The 18865-nt window shown below is 35.4% G+C and overlaps 1 protein-coding gene and 1 long non-coding RNA gene across 2 annotated transcripts in view; one reads left to right on the forward strand and one right to left on the reverse strand.

Annotated features, from left to right (window-relative positions):
- Positions 1-18865, forward strand: part of Trdn (triadin) — a 393227-nt gene that overhangs the window by 130760 nt on the left and 243602 nt on the right. The window lies entirely within an intron of this gene.
- The window catches only part of D830005E20Rik (RIKEN cDNA D830005E20 gene), a 34013-nt gene continuing 23250 nt past the window's right edge, over positions 8103-18865 (reverse strand). Inside the window, exons 2-3 of the long non-coding RNA NR_040657.1 lie at positions 11706-11804; positions 8103-9679 (exon numbers count right to left, since the gene is read on the reverse strand). This is a non-coding gene — a long non-coding RNA (RIKEN cDNA D830005E20 gene). The remainder of the gene's footprint in view (positions 9680-11705; positions 11805-18865) is intronic.

Raw genomic sequence — 18865 nt, forward strand, 5'->3', positions numbered from 1 at the left:
AAAAAAAAGTGCAGAGTAATTTGAATAACTGTGTGAGAAGTAAGGAAAGTTAAGTCTTAACCAAAGAATTATCAAGCTAACTAGATGTTATTTATTACCATGACATATATTTTAATAGTTTCATCTCTCCCCTAATATGCCAGGGTGAGGGCTAAGGAAGAATTCTAGTCCTTTACACATTCCACCAATTCTATTGGATGTCCCTTTGATTGGCCTTAGTTACAATGGCTAAAGTAAAAGACTCTGGGGATCTTTGTAGCTAGCCACTCAGATAGCCACCACAATTACTTCGTGACTAAGTGGCCTCATTAGCTCTTTCCAAAGTCTCTTTTTTGCTAAACAAGTTTGGCAGCATTGTCTCCTTGGAGAATTTTTATTTTTCTATAAATGTTAAACATCCCAAACTCCAATGTCAATAGTTAATGTTACTGGTGGTAGACTGTTCAGCTAGCTGCTCACTGTTCTTTGCATACATCTATAATTTCTTCTTGAGACAGTACATTTTACATTTTGGTTTTCTGCACTATTTTAAGGCAATGTCATGCTATTCCACTGTCATTGGAGTGATGAGTATTTTGAGGCAACATTTTTTATGTTTATTCCTCCGTCAGTACTAGGGGAATATATTCAAAACCATTCTATTTATCTGGGTCAAGGCAGAACTGAAGCCATAGTACAATTTATAAATCCATGCACACCACTGTACTGTGGTTGTTATTCATTAATTACACTTGTTCTGCATTTACCCTGATATACCTGTTTTTTTCTTGGATCTCAAAAAGAAAAAAATATTGTGGAAAACTATTATTTTTAAATTTTTGGTTCTTCAAGGCAAAGTCTTTCTGAATAACTCTGCTAAACTTTTTACTCACTACTGAGCCCAAGTTTGCCTCAAACTCACAGCAATCCTCCTGTGTCAGCCTCTCCAAGTATTGGAATTACAAATTTGTGCTACTATTCTTGGTTTAGGAATGAGTTTTTGAGTAGATAGAATTGATAGAAGAGATAAAACTGTAATAAGTGAACTAAGTAGCAAACAATAAACTAAACTAGTCCTATGGGCAGGACATATGTGGCTATGCTTCCTTCTAAGTTAGAACATATTCTACTCCAACATCTGCCTTTTGCCTTTGCACTAAATTATTTACAAGTATTTCTATTGCCCTTTGAAAATATTCACCAATATATTTTACTCAGTAATTCTATTTGGTGATTAATATGTTGTTTGTAGGGATAAAGAAATGCCACCAACAACTCCATTTTATCTTCATTTTCCAGTGTTTAGTTATTTAGCATTTTGTAGCACAGAAACTTGTGTCTTTTCTACAGACGGAGTTAAAATAGAGCAATATCACTATATACCACCAGGTAACCTACTGAGAATATTTAAAGTCTGTTCTAAAATAATGTGAAAAGGAACAAAAATCCAGAGTAATTTGAAAAAACAGTGGATAATCAAAACTTCCTAGAAAAATCAAACTAATGACTTAATATTCTATATGGTAGTCACACAACACTTAATCCTGTTCCATGCACTATAGTACATGAACCTGATTATATAAATCATGAGTTTTCCCAGAGGACCATGATATTTCATGTTATATTTCCTGAAGACATTGATAAATTATGTATATTATTTCAAGTCATAAAATACTACCAGTTATACTCAATTTAAACCAGGAAGAAAGATTAGCTGGCTGCCAAATATTCCATTCATCTGTGAATGTAATTGTGAATTTAACTGAAACATAGAGCCCATTAAATAACCATTGTTAACTATTAACATACCACCACTTTATCCTTTATCAATGACACATTTAAATTTCAGCGTCATGCCTATTGTCGAAGAGATACAGCAGTATACTATTTTTACTCAAGTATCCTGTAAAAGTACTTTTTCCTCTAAGGAAATATTTTAAGTTCCTTTCTCTTCTTGATGGAAGATTCATTTTTAATTGGCTCTTTAGGCTTTTCCAGTTTCTCTGTTTTGATTAGAAACTGAATAGTTTCATGTGTCGAAAAGAAAAAATAGAGGAGAGGCTTTTCCCCCACTGTAGAGACAAATATTGGGACAAGACGCTGCAGAAACCCTTCATTTTACTGAGGCTTTGGTGGTGTGGGAATTGTTTAACAGGTTGTGAAAAAGTGACAAATGGCTTAATTCCATATGAATTAATTCTTTTTCTAATACAGAAACAGCCCTGTTTTTGAAACACCATATTAGAAAGTTCTCCTGTTTGGTTAAAAGGATGGCTCAGTAGATAAAATGTATAAGGTCAGGGGAATTCTGGTGATTAGAACTTGCATAAAGGTCACATGTGTGTGATGACTACCTGTAAACCCAGACCTCAAAGTGAAAAGACTAGGACGTTCCCCCAGGAGAAGCAGGTCAGTTTCCAGTTCTTGGAGAGACCTTGCCTTAATAAATACAGTAAAAAAATCTCCATGGAGTGCTACCAATGTCATTTTGGGCCTCTATGTTTTTATATGCACACACATACAGGCATGCAAAAATATTTTTCACATTACCATTGAAAATGAAAAAAAAGAAAACAAAACAACAACAACAACAACAACAACAACAACTAAGAACTTTTCTATGTGAGGCAGAACTGGATCTGACGGAGAGACCTGGTAGCTGTTCCTTTAATAATTGTGAGGATCTTGAGCAGTGATGGTATTGAGGGGACTCTGGTGACTCATAGGTCATTTCCTTCGGTTCTCACAGAGCTCTGTAAGTGGTCTTATAACTTGACCTCAGTCAAGTAAGAATTGCCCTGAGAAAGGAGCTTCAGAATTTGTTCAGATGGCTGTGTTCTATTTCTAGGACTCTAGCAGAATTACAAGGCTCGTTTTAAAATGATCACCAACTCTCCTTTTTCTGTCACTTAGTTTGCTAAGTTACACAGTTTATAGCAAATAAATAGTTTTTGTTATAATGAAAATCAGATGTGTGCTTCTAAATCTTATCAATATAGTTGCTAAAGAAAGTGTATAGTTTGCTGGTAATGTTCATGGCCCTATGTAAATATACTAAGGAAAGGAATGTGGTGCAAAACCTGCAAAGGAATAGACCAATGACACCATGAGTAAGAGCACATGTAATTTAACATTATGTTCTATGAGTATACAGTAAGGCAGCAATGTGATCTGATAGAAGATCATGTTGTATCATGATTAGATTTCTAAACTTTGTGCCATAGTTACAACATATTATGATAAGAAAGAACATGGACTAAAATTGTCTGTTAGGGTGAATGTGGGTCTTGAAATTATTGATAATGAAAACAAAAGATTGAAGTAGTTTGGGAACTGACTTAGCAATCAACTGTGCCATCAGCTATCTGTCAACCCAATGTGATAAGAAAATAAAGAAACATCATTCATTTTTCATGTTTTGAAAGTTTACAAGAAAGTCAAGCCTCTTACCTACTATGAAGTAAATTTGCTGTTCTACTTCTGAATAATTTATTTAAAAAGCAGTTTCTAAACTTAATGATTTTGCCTCTGGCAAACATATATTCTCTTATTTCCTGGTCTCCACATGCATTCTTAAGATTAGTAATTAAACAGGACTTGTCTTCTAATTTTGAGTAAGTAATTAAATTGTGTTGGATTTCTGAAAAATAATTTTGTATATAGAATATAAAATATCACATTAAGAACTTGAGCTGGGCGTGGTGGTACACGCCTTTAATCCCGGCACTCCGGAGGCAGAGGCAGGTGGATTTCTGAGTTCGAGGCCAACTTGGTCTAAAAAAAAAAAAAAAAGAGAGAGAACTTGAACTGTAATCCTTTTGCTTAAGAAGTATTATATCTTAAATTTACCAATATTCTTTTCTTTTTTTTTAACTAGGTATTTTCTTCATTTATATTTCAAATGCTATCCCCTCTCCTAGTTTCCTCTCTGAAAGTCCCCTATGACCCCTGCCCTGATCCCCAACCCAGCCACTCCCGCTTACTGGCCTTGACATTCCCCTGTACTGGGCCATATAATCTTCACAAGACCAATGGCCTCTCCTCCCATTGATGAGAGACTAGACCATCCTCTGCCTCATATGCAACTAGAGACATGAGCTCTGGAGGGTACTGGTTAGTTCATATTGTTTTTCCTCCTATAGGGTTGCAGACACCTTTAGTTCCTTTGGTACTTTCTCTAGCTCCTTCATTGGGGGACCTGTGTTCCATCAAATAGATGACTATGAGAATCCACATCTGTATTTGCCAAGCACTGTAGATTGCTTTCAGCAAGATAAACATTTTTACTATCTTAGTCCTGCCAATCCATGAGCATGGGAGATCTTTCCATCTTCTGAGATATTCTTCAGTTTCTTTCTTTAGAGACTTGAAGTTCTTATCATATAAAATCTTTGACTTCCTGAGTTAGAATCATACCAAGGTATTTTATGTTATTTGTGACTATTGTGAATGATGTTGTTTCCCTAATATCTTTCTCAGCCTGTTTATCCTTTGTGTAGAGGAAGGCCACTGACTTGTTTGAGTTAATTTTATATCCAGCTACTGCGCTGAACTGTTTATCAGGTTTAGGAGTTCTCTGGTGGAATTTTTAGGGTCACTTATATATACTATCATATCATCTGCAAATAGTGATATTTTGACCCCTCCCTTTCTGATTTGTATCCTCTTGTTCTCCTTTTGTTGTCTAATTGCTCTGGCTAAGACCTCAAATACTATATTAAATAGGTAGGGTGAAAGTGGGCAGCCTTGTCTAGACCCTGCTTTTAATGGGACTGCTTCAAGTTTCTCTCCATTTAGTTTGTTTTTGGCTACTGGTTTGCTGTATGCTGCTTTTATTATGTTTAGGCATGGGCCTTGAAATCCTGACATTTCCAAGACTTTTATCATGAATGGGTGTTAGATTTTGTAAAATGCTTTCTCAGTATCTAACATGAAGATCATGTGGTTTTTGTCTTTGATTTTGTTTATATAGTGGAATATGTTGATGGATTTCCATATATTAAACCATTACTGCATCCCTTGGTTGAAGTCTACTTGATCATGATGGATGATCGTTTTGATGTGTTCTTGAATTCGGTTTGTGAGATTTTTTTTTTTTTTTTTTGGTGGCGGGGGGTGTTTAAGACAGGGTTTCTCTGTATAATCCTGACTGTTCTAGAACTCACTTTGTATAACAGGCTGGTCTCAACTCAGAAATCCACCTGCCTCTGCCTCCAAAGTGCTGGTATTAAAGGTGTGCGCCTCCACCACCCTGCATGGTTTGTGAGAATTTTATTGAGTATTTTAGCATCAATGTTCATAAGGGAAATTGGTCTGAAGTTCTCTTTCTTTGTTGGGTCATTTATGTGGTTCAGGTATCAGAGTAATTGTGGCTTCATAGAATGAATTCGGTAGAGTACCTTCTGTTTCTATTCTGTGGACTAGTTTGAGGAGAATTGGAATTAGGTCTTATTGAAGGTCTGATAGAACTCTGCACTAAACCCATCTGGTCCTTGGCTTTTTTTGGTTGGGAGACTATTAATGTCTGCATGATTTCTTTAGTGGAAATGGGACTGTTTAGATTGTTAATCTGATCCTGTTTTAACTTTGGTACCTGGTATCTATCTAGGAAATTGTGCATTTCATCCAGGTTCTCCAGTTTTGTTGAGTATAGCCTTTTGTAGTAGGATCTGATGATGTTTTGAATTTCCTTGGATTCTGTTGTTATGTTTCCCTTTCATTAATGATTTTGTTAATTAGGATGCTGTCCCTGTGCCCTCTAGTCAGTCTGGCTAAGCGTTTATCTATCTTATTGATTTTCTCAAAAAAAATAGTTTCTGGTTTGGTTGATTCTTTGTATAGTTCTTTTTGTTTCCACTTGGTTGATTTCGCCCCAGAGTTTGATTATTTCCTGCCGTCTACTCCTCTTGGGTGAATTTGCTTCCTTTTGTTCTAGAGCTTTTTGGTGTATGCTCTCTCTAGTTTATTTCTGGAGGAACTCAGAGCTATGAGTTTTCCTCTTAGGACTGCTTTCATTGTGGACCATAAATTTGGGTATGTTGTGGCTTCATTTTCCTTAAACTCTAAAAAGTCTTTAATTTCTTTATTTCTTCCTTGACCAAGTTATTTTTGAAGAGAGTGTTGTTCAGCTTCCACATGATTGTTGGCTCTCCATTATTTAAGTTGTTATTGAAGATCAGCCTTAGTCCATGGTGATCTGATGGGATGCATGAGATAATTTCAATATTTTTGTATCTGTTGAGACCTGTTTTGTGACAACTTTTTATGATCAATTTTCGAGAAGGTATTATGAGGTGCTGAGAAGAATGTATATCCTATTGTTTTAGGAGAAAATGTTATGTAGATATCTGTTAAAACCTTTTGTTTTGTAACTTCTGTTAGTTTCACTGTATCTCTGTTTAGTTTCTGTTTCCAGGATCTGTCCATTGATGAGAGTGGGGTGTTTATCTTGGAAATTTTACCTTTGATGACTATGAAATGCCTCTCCTTGTCTTTTTTGATAACTTTGGGGTGGAAGTTGATTTTATTCAATGTTAGAAGGGCTACTCCAGCTTTTTTCTTCAGACCATTTGCTTGGAAATTTGTTTTCTAGCCTTTTACTCTGAGGTAGTATCTGTCATTTTCCCTGAGGTGGGTTTCCTGTATGCAGCAAAATACTGGGTCCTGTTTATGTAGCCAGTCTGTTGACTATGCTTTTTTATTGGGGAATTGAGTCCATTTATGTTAAGAGATATTAAAGAAAAGTAATTGTTACTACCTGTTACTTTTGTTGTTAGAGTTGGGATTATGTTCTTGTGGCTGTCTTCTTTTAGGTTTGTTGAAGGATGACTTTCTTGCTTTTTCTAGGGCATAATTTTCCTCCTTGTGTTGGAGTTTTCCCTTTATTATCATTTGAAGGGCTGGATTCATGCATAGATATTGTGTGAATTTGGTTTTCTCATGGAATACTTTGGTTTTTCCATCTATGGTAATTGAGAGTTTTGTTGTGTATAGTAGCCTGGGCTGGCAGTTGTGTTCTCTTAGGGACTGGGTCTGTATAACCTCTTTCCAGGTTCTTTTTGCTTTCAGAGTCTCTAGAGAGAGGTCTGGTATAACTTTTTTTTTTTTTGTTTTTTGAGACAGAGTTTCTCTGTGTGGCCCTGGCTGTCCTGGATCTGACTCTGTAAACCAGGCTAGCCTCGAAATCAGAAATTCTCCTGCCTCTCCCTCCCAAGTGCTGGGATTAATGTTATGCACCACCATGCCCAGCTTGGTATAATTCTAATAAGTATGCCTGTATATTTTTCTTGACCTTTTTCCCTTTCTGCTTTTACTCTTCTGTCTTTATTTAGTACATTTGTAGTTCTGATTATTATATATTGGGAGGAATTTCTTTTCTGGTCCAGTCTATTTGCAGTTTTGTAGGATTCTTGTATGTTCATGGGCATCTCTTTCTTTAGGTTAGGGAAGTTTTCTTCTATAATTTTGTTGAAGATATTTACTGGTCCTTCACGTTGAAAATCTTCATTCTCATCTATACCTGTTATCCTTAGGTTTGCTCTTCTCATCATGTCCTGGATTTTTTGGATGTCTTAGATTTTTGGATGTTTTGAGTTAGGATCTTTTTGCATTTTGCATTTTCTTTGATTGTTATGTCCATGTTTTCTATGTTATCTTTTGCAACTGAGATTCTTTCTTCCATCTCTTGTATTCTGTTGCTGATGCTCACATCTATGGTTCCAGATTTCTTTCCTAGGGTTTGTATCTCCAGCGTTGCCTCACTTTGGCTTTTCTTTATTGTGTCTACTTCCCTTTTTAGGTCTACTATGGTTTTGTTCCTTTCCATCACCTGTTTGGATGTGTTTTCCTGTTTTCCTTTAACGTCTTCTATCTCTTTCGTTATATTTTCCTGATTTTCTTTAAGGACTTGTAACTCTTTAGCAGTGTTCTCCTGTATTTCTTTAAGTGAGTTATTAAAGTCCTTCTTGATGTCCTCTACCATCATTATGAGATATGCTTTTAAATCTGGGTCTAGCTTTTCAGGTGTGTTGGGGTGCCCAGGACTGGGCAAGGTGGGAGTGTTGCATTCTGATGATGGTGAGTGGTCTTCGTTTCTGTTAGTAAGATTCTTACATTTGCTTTTTGGGTAATCTCTGGAGTTAGTTGTTATAGTTGTCTCTGGTTAGAGATTGTTCATATCGTAATTCTGTTAGCCTCTATCAGCAGACCTGGGAAACTAGCTCTCTCCTCTGAGTTTCAGTTGTCAGAGCACTATCTGCAGGCAAGCTCTCCTCTTACAGGGAAGGTGCACAGATATCTGGTGTTCGGAGCTCCCTCCTGGCAGAAGATGAAGGCCTGAAACAGGACCTGTCCCAGAAGCTGTGTTGCTTTGACCTGTCACAGAAGCTGTTAGCTTCTGTAGTCCACACTCTCACCTACACAGACTAGTCTTGGAGGGATCCGGGAACCAAGATGGCTACCCCAGGTGCTCAGGCAAAGTCCTTCCAGGAAGGCAGGGCAGACACCTCTCCTTTTGCAGGGAAGATGCCCGGATGTCTGGAGCTTGAAATGGGGTCTGTCTCAGAAACTGTCCTATAGGGACCTTGGGGGTGTCTGCTGACTCAGTGCCCAGGTGACCCATTGCTGGTGCTGACCAGAGGGACTTGTGACCCTAGTCAGGCCCTGTTTCCTGCTTTCCTGATGCTGTCTCAGGTCCCACACAATTGGGTTGGAACAGAAGTTGTGTTCCACTCACCAGTGGTCCTAAGATTGCATGGAGAGTCCTCTAGAGGACCTTGGGGGTGTCCTCCGACTCCACGTCCAAGGTGACCCCAATTTTTAAATTTTTATTGATTCTACCTTCCTTTTAGATCTTGGATGGTTTTTTGCTCAATTCCATCACCTGTTTCGCTGTGTTTTATGTAATTCTTTAAGGAATTTTTGTGTATGCTCTTTAAGGACTTCTACCTGTTTAGCAATGTTTTCCTGTAATTCTTTGAGGGATTTTTATGCTTCCTCTTCAAGGACTTCTACCTGTTTAAGTAGTGTTCTCCTGTATTTCTTTAATTGAATTATTAGTGCCCTATTTAAAATCCTCTATGTGATATGATTGTAAATCTGAATCTTGCTTTTCCGGTGTGTTGGTGTATCCAGGACTCACTGTGGTGGAAGTACTGCATTCTGATGATGCCGCGTGGTCTTGGTTTCTGTTAATAAGATTCTTACATTTGCTTTTTACCATTTCGTAATCTCTGGTGTTAGATGTTCTAGCTGTGTCTGGCTAGAGCTTATTTCTCCTGTGATTCTTTTAGCCTCTGTCAGCACTCCTGGGAGTCCAACTCTCTCTTGAGTCCCAGTGGTCAGAGCACCTTCTGCAGGCAAGCTCTTCTCTTGCAGCAAAGGTACACAGAGGTCTGGAGCTCAGCTCTTCCTCCAGGCCTGAAAGGACCCTGTCCAAAAAGCTCTGTTGCTTCTGCATCCCAAATGCTCTCCTGTGAACTGGTCTCTGAGAGACCTGAGATACAAGATGGTGTTCTCACCTGAGCCCTGGGGTCAGATCCCTCCCTGAAGTGAACTCTCCTTTGGCAGGGAAGCTGTGCAGAGGTCTGGGTCTCAGTCTGCCTCCTGGCTGAAGATGAAGCCCCGAAGGGACCCTGTCCAAGAAGCTCTTGTTGCTTCTGTAGCCAGTGTGCTCTCCTGTGTGGGCTGGTCTTTGAGATGCCTGGGATACAAGATCAAAATTTACCAATATTCACTTACTAATTATAACAATTACTTGATTAGTAAATAATATTATTATAAACAATTTATCTATATTATTGATTAATGAACAAAATGAATAGTATCTTAATAACAAAATGAATAGTATCTTAGTAGCATTTAGTCAGTATGTTAGCCTTGATGAGAAGAGGTATACCTCAATACATAAATGTAATTAGAAATTTAACTCCAATTTTCATGGTATAGTTTTATTTGAAATCACATATATTAAAATTCAATGTAATTGTGTTCCTCACTTACTTACAAACATCATACATTAAATATTTTCCAAGCAGAAAATTTTATCCTATTACCACCCCTAACATTTAATATCACAGAAAATTTGCGCACTCAATTCCATAAAGATTGATAGATATTTTTATACTTAAAAACACTCGAGAGTCTTAATTTGAATTTACTATCTTTTGATAATAATTCCAACCTATAGTCAAGATGTGTGATACTTGTATTTTAAGTCACCCTCATGGGAAATATAGTAAAACGGCCAATATTAATATTATCTTATTACATTGTAGAATATAGAATGTACAATATTTTATTAAATTGATATGATATAATATATATAATAGATTTCTCCTCCATAATTACACATAACTTTCCTATAATATGAATCTTTCATTAATTGAAAAGTCTTATCCAAATAATGTATTCTACACTTCTTTTAAGATTAATTTATATAGCTTTAAATACTTTATTCATCCTCTGTTCCTTCAGCTATTTTTAAATAGTCATACACAAATGCAATTTGAGTTTGTAGAAAGATGTAAATGTTCCAATTCTGTGCATTTGGCTCATTATTATAAAAAAAAAACACATGAAAATTTCAAGTTCTCCAAATTCTTTGATTTTCTCCGTAAAACATGAACCACCTTTATGCTCAGAAATATTCGGGTTACATGTATGGAGGTGAAAGTGTTTAGATTAAAACACACAACAATCATATATTCTTGCCAGCTAGGGGAAAACATTAGTTATTTAGAATATATTAAAATGTTATATTATGTGTGAACTGTTTCATGAATACTTAATTTTTTAGCTTGAGCTTAGACATTTCCACAACCTATAGACAAACATATTAATGTCTCACTGAAGTGATGGATATTAAATGCTAAACAATTAATAATCTTTCTCCAATAATGATTAAACAATTTAGATTTGCAAGTAATTGAAATAATAATTTTCTTATATGTTTTTGAAAGTATTTCCCATTCTATTAAGAACTGAAAATGTAAAATTCAGTTTATACATAATAAAATATTCTAAGTACAGCATGCTAACTCAGCAATTAGCTTTCATACATTCATTGATTTGCTCCTTCATTTAGCCATTCATTTCATTTTAATAAATATTTTTATTTAATTAATAGACATTGACGATCACAATATGTATAGTCTACTGTAGACTTAAAATAAATTGAAAATGAATAAAATCAATGATGCTTGATGAATCATGGAGTAAAGCATATGTTATGTTAGTAGTAGTCAAGTACTGTCATGAGTGTATTAATATGGAGTCAAATCAAAAAAACTGTAAATAGAACCAATCTTTGAATAATGGCTGGAATTAACTATGTTATAAGCAGTTTCATCACTGAAAAGCTGTAATTCTTCAGATGTGAAAAGAATTCATTGAATGATTATGTAGTAAATGGGGCATATGTGTTCTGCACATATAAAAAAGTTGTCATTAAATTAATGTTAGCTTTTTTTGTGTGTTACTAGCTCCCACTATGTTGCCAACAGTACATTCAACCTCCAAGGCTCAAATGATCCTTCCATTCTCAATGTACCTAGGTTTCACTTATTTACATATTTTATATAGGTTCACAGCAGGACCCAGATCTTGTCTTAATTATTATTTTTAGTTGAGAAAGCAGTCAATCTAATTTGGCTCATTACTATCTCTGTTTGTCTTCTACACTTATCCTTTACACTGAAAGAAAATTATAAATACCATTTTTTTCTTACCTGTAACTTTTCTTTTCCTCGGCACATGAGAAACAAATATGAGGCTGGCTTCTGGGTTCCTCATAGAGACACACCGGTACATCCATTTATACCTAGACACTAAGTAAAGAAATAATGCTGGAAGTCTTGAGAACAGCCCACTTAACACCTTTTTTTTCTGTGGAAAGAGTCAGGTCTTCTGGAGATCACTTAAAGAAGCTGCTGAACCTCCTCTGTGGTTTAATACAAGCCTATGTATAAGGCTAGCTCAAGAAAAACACCAAAACTACATAACTATAGAACATAAACAGATCTTTCAAGTATAATGAATTATGTATGGCATCAAGGTAACTGTCATTTACTCTGACTTTCTTAGAGAAACAAAAAAATAACATAAAGTAAACAAACAAACAAACAAACAAACAAACCCTCTCTAATTTAAAACTGAGTTTGAACTCAATATGTGTCCTTGGTTTATGTAATTATGCTTCAAGAGACCACTGTCTAGCTCTCTTGAGATCTATGGAGTTGGGATGGCTAACTTCAAAGTACTCTTTATAACCCTAGATTCTACAATTATGATTCTCTGCATCTGTTTCTGTTACATCAGAACACCAGGGATCCTGATATTAACAAGGCATAAAATAAATAGAACAATAATAAAATCGGGAATCAATCTCATTTTCTCTCATTAGTTAGCTGTTCCATGGGAAGTTATTTTTACTTCATATATTTGATATGAGAACATAAAACCATGAATATTACCTTTATCATTTTTAATCAAAAGAATATATGAAATATGTATGTGGTTCCCATTCCTTGCTTGCCATCAAAGTGAATAGGCAAATATATAATAACACATGGATATATTAAAGAAGACTTTTATCAGGGGTCAAAGAAGCTACAGAAAAAGTATTAGTGCTTTCTTTGGTGATGCTCTTTTATTTAAAAAGGTGAAGCTTTCGGGGTTTTGCATGCCTGAGAGTAGAATGGTGCAGCCAATTTAGGATCAGTATTACATTTTCTAAAAAAAAAACAAAAAACAAAAAACAAAAAACCCACGACAAAACAAACTAACAACAACAACAAAGAGACAAAAACAAAATTCTAAAAGTAAAGTATCTTAAGAATGAAGTGACTCACAAGTTGTATCATTGGTTGCCCCTAACAAATTATGTGTGTAGATTGACCTGTAGTGCACCTCTTTGCATATACACTGGAAAGGGGGTAGAGATGGCTAAACTAGTTTTTAATAAAAGCAAGTAGCTTGGAAAAAGGAAAATCTGCTCTTCTTTCTCCACTGGTATCTCAATTTGCTCTTAGATGCTCAAGCATAATTGCGAAGTCATTTCTTTATGTTCCTCACCTACCATCTGCATCTGTTTCGGTTACATCCGAACACCAGTAATTGAGACATTAACAAGGCATAAAATATATGGAACAATGATAAAATCAGGAATCAATCTCATTTTCTTTCACATACCATATTACATTTATTAGAAAACCCCATTACATGTATTTGGAAACGTACTCGGAATTACCTTCTTCTCTACAACTAATTTCCTTTGACCATACACTCAAAATTATCAACCCATGACTGTGAAAACCATCCCCTATAATTATCAAATGGTAACTTTTATTGTAAGGCAGTTATTTATAATTTATCTATTGAATAGTTTTTTTTTCATTTCATTTAGCACAACTAGCATTTCTGACCTACAAACCATGAATTTGTCTGTATGCTATAGTTTTGTTTTTGTGAAGTTATTGGTCAATAATAAGCACTAAGTATTTACTGCATGAATGTGTGACCTTCCGCTCTAGGCTATCAACTCTCATCTTACTTTGTTCTTTTCAGTGTCATGCATTTGACTTCCTGAAGCATCTCTTATTGTTTCTAAAAACAAACAAACAAACAAAACAACTCCTTTACTTCTGAATTCTGTGATCTTTTCAAAGTTCCAGTCCTGCTAAACTATAAAAGAGCGTCATATGGTTTTTAGGAAGAAAGACACTTCTCTAGGCCCATCAAATTTGCACATAACCCCATACAGGTCAGCAGGCTTGTTTTGGACTCACACTAAGCTCTTAAAGTCAGCTTTGTTTCAACTATTCCCCAGTCACTCTCGGGTTCAATACCTTATGTTGGTTACCATGTATTTACATGATCTGAAAAAAATCATTTTGCTTGTTGACCTCAAGCCTTGCTTTTGCACTGACATAAGCTTCATGTTAATAGGGCTTGTTTGTATTCAATGATTGTTATTGCTATTATAATCTTCATAAGAAGTTTCCAAAACCTAGGTAGACTTTATGTAATAATCGTAATACTTTAAACACATTTATTTGCCTATCACCAAGTTAAGGAAATATTTTTTTGCTTGTTGCCTAACTTCTGTAAGAAATTTCTGCCAGGCATTTCCAGGTATTTTATGAATTAATGAATTTCTATAACCTATCTTGGCCAGACCAGCATCTAACATCACTATTCTGTGTTCAGTCTCTCATTATATCCATGCCTTGTCCCATATATCAATATATGGGACAAATCCATGCAGACCCTAAGCATGCTATGTGAAATGAAAAGAAAGGGTCCCATGAATAGATGGCTGTGAATTCACAACATATGAAATTATGAAATACAAAACTTGGAGACTATTCAACAAATCATGTGCAAAACAAGTTATATAACTTACATCATAAGCTCAGAAACACATTTTTAATACTAAGATCCTTTGCCACTAAATGAAGGAGTAAATCACTTTTTAAAACAACCGAAGACATCAGTGTAAAGAAATTGAAATTGCATGATTTTGATGTAGGGCAAGGAACAAATTCACAGTGAAAGTATCTTTTCCTTGCATGACACTATTTTTCTTCTTATTTTCCCATGAAATATGTCTCTGTGTCACTGTCTTTTGGGTGTGTAGCTTCCACATATTTTAGCTTCTTTTCTTATTCTTTCTTTTCCCCTTTCCTTTTTAATATTCTCTCAACTTCTCTCTGGTGTCCTTCCAAATCTCCTATCTTCTTGTGCGATAGTATACCTTTCTGCTTTGAGAGCCACAAGGGTGACCCTGGGGTTGAAAGGTGATATAGGAAGACATAGTTGCCAATGCATGCTGGTCAGTGGCTTCCTCTATAAGCAAATGCCCTAACAATCCAGAGTAGAGGATTGAAACACTCAGTATGGAAAGTCAATGTTGACCCATTAACATGTGTTATTACCATAATTACCTGTCCTACCTGAAAATATAAACTAGTGTTCAATTAATCCTAACTGTAGACTTCATAACTATTTTTACAAGTAACAAAATAGTTGCTTTATACAAATTTGTAATATAATTTTGTTTTCAAATAAGTTATTGTTATTTCCTTTTGTGTAGAATGTTTTCATTTGCTTTCAGTCATAGATGTATAAATGTCTTCAGTGAACCCACAAATTGATTAGAATGGGATTTTTTAATCTAAATCCTTTTATTTTTAAAACATGTAAGTGAATTTTAACTCAATGAGTAGTTATTCTTATAGGTTTTCCATCCATAATTCATGGTTCTCCATAGACTGTAGCACTGGAAGTCTTACCAAAGTATTCCCCAGTCTAATTTAACACTCAATACCTCAAGTCAAATGCAGTGAAGGACTACAGCATAAAGTCTTTGTAAGACCTCAGAGGCATCCTTTTCCTTAACCATTGGCACACAATGCATGGAACTGGCTTCACTATAAAGTAGAAAGACTAAACTTTCATACAGTGAATTGTATCTTCCTTCCAGAAATCTGAATTTAACTCTTAACTTCCCAGTTTACTTGAGAACTTGGCTCATCCTAATCTTCATTTTAGTAAAGAAAATGTCAATCACTTAGATGCTGAATATATGTAAACTATGTCCTACAGACTCTGATTAATTCCAAAACAATAAAATTGACTTATGTGACCAAGAAAAAAAAACATAAAAAAATCAACCAATTCTGAAATATTAGCAGCTTATAAACAGGTCATTTAGGTATTATGGAAATAAGCCAGCCAAAATCATGCAAGGTACAGAAATAAAGCCAACTCAACATGTTTGAGATTTTTCAAGCAAATGCTTTTAAATTGAAGGGCACCTTTAGAGTCACAATGTACATTTCAAGAATCTAAATGTTTTCTTTGGAGAGTAGCAATAGTCAGAATCTCCAAAGGAATACATATCTAATAAAATTATAAGCCTTTCCTATAAATGAATTCTAGTATCTGTCATATTCAATTTTATCTTTGTTTTTGTTTTCTTACTTCAAGAGATAGCTTCAAATCCCCTTGTATAATTATATGACTTAAATTGTAAATACATTATGGGACAAAGAAGTAACATTTTGAGTCTTTTGTATGAATTAGATACTTCATAATTTAATCCTCTTAACAACCTTAAAGACTATTCTCACATATAATGTCCCAAACTAAGGATTGGCAAAGTTGTGAGACTTTCAAGTTTGCTCTGCCTATAAGTCATAGATCTTAACTCTCACTTAAATTCATACTAGTCTTTAGCATGCTGTCCCTATACTAAACAACTTTACCTTTATTTTAAAATTATATCATACATCTAATATTGCAGTATAGTTAAATATTTATAATACCTAATTATTAGCATATGTCTATAAAGGGTATGGTTTCAATATAATTCTTTGACAGTATTTGAACATAGAAAGAGTTTTTCTTTAAGACTGTATTGAGCTTCTAATTTATAATTTTAGTATCACTTAGCTGATTAATTTGGGTTTGTTATAACAAGTGTATTTTTGGTTAATAATTTCCCTATTAGGGCTATCTATTCCTACTCTAATGGAGGAAAGCAGCCATTTGGCATCTCCTATTATTTTTCTTGTGGTCGTATTTTCCCATTGCTATCTGCATTGTAACTAAACAGTTAGCCATTTTATTATTTTGAATGAATGTGTGTGTGCATGTGCATGAATGTGTGCACACACACTCACATGTAAACATGCTCATTCATCTGAGTGAATATGTGCACAGGCTACAGAGTGAGTTTGAAGGATAGGGAAAAACTCTTGTCAGTCCTTGTCTTGCATATTGTCTAAGACAGAATCCATTTGTTGCTATGTAGGTCAGGCAAACTGACCTCTGAACATCAGGAGATGCTGACTCCTTCACATCTGTCTTTGATTGGTTATTATTGTTTTAAAACTTCAGTCCTTTAAGACATCCAAATATCTCTTTCAAATTTCTCTCTAATATTTCACAGTCACTTAACTGTGGGCTCCCATAAAATAAATAGAAAAAAATTAAAATAATGTACATACTTTTTTATCCTGAAAGTAAGAACCAGTGCCAGATGCCAGATAGCTGTCAGTATTAGACTAAAGATAAATCAAAATTCAACATTGTAGAAAGCTCAATGCTTAATATCTAGTACCCACTCAGATCAAAGGGGCTCAAAAGGGTTTTCAAAGTTCCACTTCTCTGGCTCTGGTATCCACAACACAGTTTTCTCTTATATTAATGTGCTTCACTTCTAGCATGCTGTCTTTATACTAGCCTTTTCTAGGTAATCTTTAGGTACTCTACATGCTACATGGTACAAAACCTTAACTTTTCTTCCCCGTCCATTCAATCCTCTAGCTTTTACCACATCTGTAGCTGAAACTTCACTCACAGCCTTCCATAGTGCCAAGCTTCATCTCTTCTTCATAACCCTTCATGCCTTCAAAAACTAATACTACTTGGGGATACTTACATATTACCATGTTTGGTATCCCGTACAAGGTACAGCTCTGGACCACAGCTTCTGTGCTGACCCTGAGGAAACACTTCCCAGAAGAGTTTATGTCATTGGCCCCAGTTCTTTCTTAATCAAAGCCAGTTCAACCAGAAACGCTGATAGAGTCCTTTAGGGACCCTCCAAATTCCCGATAAAACCTCACAAAACCAGCCTACATTATCGTCACTGCTCTTATATATTCTAAGTTCACTTGATATCTGATTAAATTCTTAACACACAGTAGTTTCTCTAGCTCAAAGTTCAAAAGTTGTTGCGTAATCCTAAAAACAAATCAACAGGTCTGCAACAGCAATGCCCTAGTCCGTATACCAATTCCTGTCTCAGTTAGGTTTTCTCTTACTGTGATAAAATACCATGGTCATAAACAACTTGGGGAAGAAAGGGCTTATTTAATCTTATATTTCCAGATCACATATTATCAGTGAGCAGAGTCAGGACAGGAACTCATGGGAGGAACCTGGAAGTAGGAACTGAAGCAGGAGCCATGGAAGGGTATGCTTACTGGCTTGTTCCCCATAGCTTCTCTGCTAAAGACTGTATCTTACATAATCCAGGACCAGAAGGTCAGGGGTGGCATTACACCCAGTGAATTGAGCCCTCCAGAATCAATCATTAATTAAGAAAATGCCCTACACACTTGTGTACAGGAAATCCGATAGGTGCATTTTCTCAATTGAGATTCATCTTTTACCCACTATCCTTAACTTCTGTCAGAATGGCAAAAGGAAATATTGCTAGCACATCATCCCATTTCATCATAGCAATGCTGGAATCAAGAATCAATCATGGGGGTTCTGGAAATCAAACTTTGGTTCTTATGATTGCACGAAAGTGGTTTTACCTGCGGAGCCTTCATTCTAAAAGTAGTCAGCCATTTCGCAGAGAATACTAAAGTATTTTGTTGTGAAGAATCTCTTATGAGCAACATTACATACAGACATATACAGACAGGTAGATAGGTACAGATATAGAAAATATAGATGTAGAAAATATGGGTTAGGAATTTTTATGTTATGTATCAGTTTTTATCCCCATGCCATGAGAAAAAAAATATGGTCTTATATTCTTTGGGTATATGATCTGTAATGCACTGGTCTGTGTTGCTTTTTCCTACTTGAATACATTCATAAGTCATTCCGTATTTAGGTAACAAATAAAAGAAAATGCTGTAATGAATAAAGGCTAGATTCCATTTGATATGAATATGCAGACATGGGATGTGGTAAGTGCAAAACTCTGTTTCATGAGTTAAACCATAATTTACTGCACAGAACTAATTTTCAACAATTTCAAAACTGAAAACCTCTTAGTAAGCAGGCTTGTCTGTTAATATTTGATAGTATCTAGTTGCCAGTGAGATTTTCAAAAGTATCCATGCCTCTGTCAATTCCTAGATCA

The sequence above is a fragment of the Mus musculus genome, chromosome 10, assembly GCF_000001635.26.
Source record: "Mus musculus strain C57BL/6J chromosome 10, GRCm38.p6 C57BL/6J".
NCBI lineage: Eukaryota > Metazoa > Chordata > Mammalia > Rodentia > Muridae > Mus > Mus musculus.